This window comes from Lathyrus oleraceus, chromosome 2 (genome assembly GCF_024323335.1).
Source record: "Lathyrus oleraceus cultivar Zhongwan6 chromosome 2, CAAS_Psat_ZW6_1.0, whole genome shotgun sequence".
In the NCBI taxonomy this organism is placed as follows: domain Eukaryota; kingdom Viridiplantae; phylum Streptophyta; class Magnoliopsida; order Fabales; family Fabaceae; genus Lathyrus; species Lathyrus oleraceus.
The window spans coordinates 282,664,856-282,670,973 of NC_066580.1; the positions used below are offsets into that span (position 1 = coordinate 282,664,856).

Consider the following 6,118-nt stretch of genomic DNA (forward strand, 5'->3'; position numbering starts at 1 on the left):
GAGCGTCACACATGGTGTGACGGACGTCACACCATTCCCCTATATTTTTGGCACCAGGAACGCAACAGACCATGTTGAAACAGACCACGTTGAAGCTACTTCCACGCTTGACCCTTGGAACGTAAAGACCGTGTACACGGAAAACCCTTGGAAGCAGTTACACAAGTAGCAGTATAAATAGTAGCTTTTTGGAAAGCTCTAGGTTCCACGCTTTTTCCAGATTTCTTTGCCGTTTTTGCTTTTTCGCATTTTTTTCTTTTCCAGCAGTACGAGAACATTTTTTACAGCATTGCTTTTACGAGTTTTATATTGTTTCCCTTGCAATTTCTATTTTCCTTTTTTAGCATTTAGTTTATTCTTTTGCGTACAATAGTTTCTACACCGGAGACTATTGTGTACCTTTTACCGGATCTAACCTTACGTTAGAATCTAGTTTTTTTATTCCTTCGCTTTTATTTTTCTGTTTGATTGAAGAATTCAAGAACAAATCCAACCGGCCTGTGGTGGAGTGTTCAAGACTGCTATTTAATTTCTCAGGTTCTTTAATTATTGTTTGAATTTATATATTCCCTGTTTTACTGTTTATTTATATTATTTGCCCGAGATGAATCTATTTATGCATGATATTTATTTAAGTCTGTTTAGCATGTCTGGCTGATTTACTTAGGTATCGGTATGTAGAGTAAGCGGAATGAAGGAATCAAAACCAAATTGGTTTAATTAAGTTTAAAATTAAAATCACTCTTTTTACGGTCTCAATTTACAGGTTTAATAACAAGGTTTTTGTACGAAAGTAAAAGACATAAAGAAGTTAAAAGCAATAGAGCGAGAGTTTGAGTTTTTGATTGGACAGTGTAAATTGGACATTAATTCTAGATCAGGGCGAGAGCAATTTTTAGAGTTAATTAAATTCTAACCTTTTTCAAAAAGTATTTTTAAAGATTGAATGTGAGGACGAGAGTTAAGCATTTGAATTTAATTATATAACCTAAGTCAATAGAGCGAGAGTTTGAGATAAGACTTTTAATCAATAGTGTCAACTGAAAAGATTTATTTTAAAACCAAGAAACCAACGAAGAATTGATTCCCTAATTACGACGAACTACATACCGATATCCGCTTATTAGATATTTATTTTAGATCTTATTTTAGTTTTAGCTTTTCCCCCAAACAATCAAAGTATTACCTGCCTTAGCTTTACGAAGTAACCTTAGATAACGGTATAACGATTCATAAGTCCCTGTGGGATCGATATCTTTTAAAACTACACGATAGAACTGTGCACTTGCAGTTTGTACCCCAAATTCGACTCATAAAGTCGCGATCAAGTTTTTGGCGCCGTTGCCGGGGACTTTTATTTAGTCGATATCATAACTCTTTTGTTACGCTGTAGAGACTAAGGCTTTTCCTTTTCTTTTCTTTCTTTCGTTGATTTGTATGCCACACACTCGCTCACAAGGCGAGCCGTTCTACTTACGAATCAACGATATCGAACTATATCTTCGAGTCTTACGACGAATTCGGGAATATCGTGCTGCAAACAATCTCCCTCCTGTTGAACTTCCCGATTTCAAAAATATTTTCCCTTCGATACCCGAGATGGCAGAACCAGCTCGTGCTCTTAGAGATTACGCCGCTCCATCGCAAGATGAGCCGCATTCAAGTATTGCTCCACCCGCAATCGAAGCAAACAACTTTGAACTCAAACCTTCACTGTTGCAGGCAGTGCAACATAACCAATTCTCTGGAAATCCTACCGAGGATCCTAACCTTCATTTATCCGTATTTGTCCAATACGCTGATAATGTTAAAGTTAATGGTGTCACTTCAGAGGCAATTTGACTTCGTCTTTTTCCTTTCTCATTAAGAGATAGCGCTAGAAGATGGCTTCAATCTCTTCCTTCCAACTCAGTCACCACATGGAACGAGTTGAAGAAAGTTTTTCTTGCTCGATATTTTCCGCCAAGCAAAACAGCTATGTTAAGAGCCCAGATAAATGGATTTAAACAGAAAGATAACGAGTCTCTTTTCGAAGCATGGGAAAGATACAGAGACATGATGAGACTTTGTCCACACCATGGTTTAGAGGACTGGTTAGTAATTCATACCTTCTATAATGGTCTCTTGTACAACACGAGGTTAACAATAGACGCCGCCGCAGGTGGTGCACTGATGAACAAACCTTATGCTGACGCTTACCAACTTATCAAAAGCATGGCTCAAAACCACTATCAGTGGGGAAGCGAACGAACAATGGTAGAAAAACCTCAAACGAAAACTGGCATGTACGAGATAAGTAACCTTGATCATGTTAATGTAAAAGTGGATGCTCTGGTCTAGAAAATTGAAAGTTTAAATGTATCACCTCCAGCCACCGTAGTTGCCATAACTCAGAATTGCGAAGTCTGTGGAATCCAAGGTCACACTCCTGCAGATTGTCAACTCCTAACAGGAATCCAAGCGTAGCAAGTAAACTATGCTCAAGGAAGCCCCTACTCGCACACCTATAACTCAAATTGGAAGAATCATCCTAATTTTTCATATAAAAGTAATAATGCTTTATACGCACCTGGACAATCTCCAAATCAAGCCCCAGCTATACCTCCAGGATATCAGAAGCCGATCCCATCTACACCTAACAATAACGCCCCTAGGAAATCCAACTTGGAAATCATGATGGAAAACTTTATAGCTTCTCAACAGCAAACCAATAAAGATTTCTTAAACCAGAATGTACACACTGGCGAACAAATTAAACAACTAGCAAGTAAAGTAGATGCCCTTGCTACTCATAACAAAATGCTGGAAACGCAAATTTCACAAGTAGCTCAACAACAAGCGCCTACTGCTGCCCCAACTGGTACATTTCCTGGCCAACCCCAACCTAACCCGAGAAGCCACGCTCATGCAATTATACTGAGAAGTGGAACGGAAGTGGAAGGACTGTCTGACCCAAGGATAGAAAACCCAAACTCTAAAAAGTCAACTGAGGAGGAAAGTGAACCTAAGGAAAAGGAAGAGAGTAACAAGGAAACCGTAGAAAAGAAGGAACCTTATGTACCTCCACCACCTTATAAACCACCTATCCCTTACCCTCAAAGGCTTATTAAAACCAAAGATGCGGGCCAATTCAAAAAATTTGTTGACCTACTAAAACAATTAAACGTCACAATTCCGTTTACAGAAGCTATTACGCAGATGCCCTCATATGCCAAGTTTTTAAAAGAAATTCTTTCTAATAAAAGGAAACTTGAAGATAGCGAAACTGTTACACTCATCGCTGAATGTAGCGCTATAATCCAGAATATGCCTCCTAAACTTAAAGACCCAGGTAGTTTCTCTATACCCTGTCACATAGGAAAATTTGTCATTGACAAAGCCTTATGCGATTTAGGAGCCGGTATTAGTGTTATGCCTTTATCCATATGCAAGAGGCTTGAAATGGGAGAATTAAGACCAACTAAAATGTCTGTGCAACTAGCAGATCGTTCTGTCAAATATCCTGTAGGAATTCTTGAAAACGTTCCAGTGCGCATAGGTCAATTCTACATTCCAACTGATTTTATAATTATGGATATTAGAGAAGATGAAGTTACACCCATTATACTGGGAAGACCGTTCTTAGAACTGCCGGTGCAATCATAGACGTAAAACGAGGACGACTCACTTTTGAAGTAGGAGAAGAGAAAATTGAGTTCATTCTTTCCCAATTTTTGAAAGCACCTGCAATAGAAGATACATGTTACTTCATGGATATCATCGATGAATGCATAAAAGAAACGGAGTTAGAAAAAGACAAATCATCTGACTATCTTGTAGAAGACAAACTTAACCAATGTTTAGCAATAACACCGGACCCTACGCAATGCCTTAAGAAACCAACCTTAGACCTGAAAACACTTCCCAAGAATCTGAGATATGAATTCCTAGACTTAGAGCTTGAATGACCAGTGATAGTTAATGCTGACCTAGGAAGACTCGAAACAGAAAAACTCCTGCATATCTTAAGAAAATATCCAACCGCAATAGGTTACAACATCACCGATCTTAAAGGAATAAGTCCCTCTATTTGTATGCACCGCATCATGCTAGAAGAAGACTGTAAAACTTCTAGGGAACACCAGAGGAGACTAAACCCGATCCTGAGTGAGGTAGTGAAGAAGGAAATAACCAAGTTATTAGAGGCAAGTATCATATATCCTATATCTGATAGCAAATGGGTTAGTCCTGTACACGTAGTACCAAAGAAAGGAGGTGTAACAGTCATTGAAAATGAAAAAGGAGAAACTATAACCAAACGAATCGAATCGGGATGGAGAATGTGCATTGACTATAGGAAACTAAACAAAGCTACCTGAAAAGATCATTTCCCTTTACCATTCATTGACCAGATGTTAGAACGATTAGCCAAACATTCTCATTTTTGCTATCTAGACGGTTACTCAGGTTTCTTTCAAATACCAATTCACCCTGATGACCAAGAAAAGACAACGTTCACGTGCCCTTTTGGTACCTTCGCTTATAGACGAATGCCCTTTGGCTTGTGTAATGCTCCTGCAACTTTCCAAAGGTGCATGATGGCAATATTCGCCGATTTTCTAGATAACATCATGGAAGTATTTATGGATGACTTCTCCGTATGCGGACAAAGCTTTGAAGAATGCCTTGAAAACCTAGAGAGAGTTCTAGAGCGATGTGTAAAAGTAAACCTAGTACTTAATTGGGAAAAATGCCACTTTATGGTACAAGAAGGAATTGTTTTAGGACACATCATCTCGAACAGAGGAATTGAAGTAGACAAAGCTAAAATAGAGGTAATCGAAAATCTTCAACCCCCGAAAATTGTGAGAGAAGTACGAAGCTTCTTAGGACATGTCGATTTCTACCGACGATTCATTAAAGACTTCTCTAAAATAACTAAACCTTTGACCGGGTTATTAATGAAAGATGCTGAATTCATATTCGACAATAAATGTTTAGAAGCATTTCAAACGCTTAAACAAGCACTGATCTCCGCACCCATAATGCAGACACCAGATTGGAATGAACCATTCGAAATAATGTGTGATGCTAGTGATTACGCTGTAGGTGCTGTTTTGGGACAACGAAAGGATAAAAAGCTTCATGTTATATATTACGCAAGTAGAACTCTAGATGAAGCACAAATGAATTACGCCACAACCGAGAAAGAACTTCTAGCAGTAGTGTTTGCGCTAGATAAATTTCGTTCTTACTTGGTGGGAGCCAAAATAATCATCTACACTGACCACGTTGCTATCAAATACCTCTTAACAAAAAAGGATGCTAAACCTAGACTCCTGAGGTGGATCCTGTTGCTACAAGAGTTCGATTTGGAAATCAAAGACAAGAAAGGAACTGAAAACGTAGTAGCAGATTACCTCTCTAGACTTGAGAACCTTGAACCGGAAAGAACATCGATCAACGATGATTTCTCGTACGATAAACTTATAGCTACTTTGGAAGAAAATAACGCTGATAAACAGGTAGAAACCACTTTAGCTATATCTGTTACACCGTGGTACGCTGACCTCGTCAATTATTTAGCTGCCGGAATAGTTCCACCTACCTTATCCTACCAGCAGAAGAACCGATTCTTTTATGACATAAAACATTATTACTGGGATGACCCCTTACTTTTTAAAAGAGGCCCCGATGGTATTTTCCGTCGGTGTATACCCGAAGAAGAGGTAGAAAATATAATCCAACACTGTCACTCCGCTCCTTATGGTGGACACGCAAGTACATCCAAGACCTGCTCTAAAATCCTACAAGCCGGTTTCTATTGGCCAAATATATGGAAGGATGTACATGCAGCTATTAAGAAATGTGACAGATGTCAACGCACAGGAAACATATCTAGACGTGACGAGATGCCACAAAAGGGCGTTTTGGAAGTAGAGATTTTCGACGTGTGGGGAATAGACTTCATGGGACCTTTTCCATCCTCTTTCGGTAACAAATACATACTCGTGGCAGTTGACTACGTATCGAAATGGATTGAAGCTATAGCTTCTCCAACAAACGACACACGAGTAGTAACTAGACTCTTTAAGAATATAATATTTCCAAGGTTTGGTGTCCCAAGAATAGTAGTCAG

The 6,118-nt window shown here is 38.9% G+C and overlaps 1 non-coding gene across 1 annotated transcript; it reads right to left on the reverse strand.

Annotated features, from left to right (window-relative positions):
• Positions 1-1,977: 1,977 nt before the first annotated feature.
• Positions 1,978-2,084, reverse strand: LOC127124196 (small nucleolar RNA R71). The gene has a single exon (XR_007803822.1). It is a non-coding gene; the product is annotated as a small nucleolar RNA R71 (small nucleolar RNA).
• Between the last annotated feature and the right edge of the window lie 4,034 nt (positions 2,085-6,118).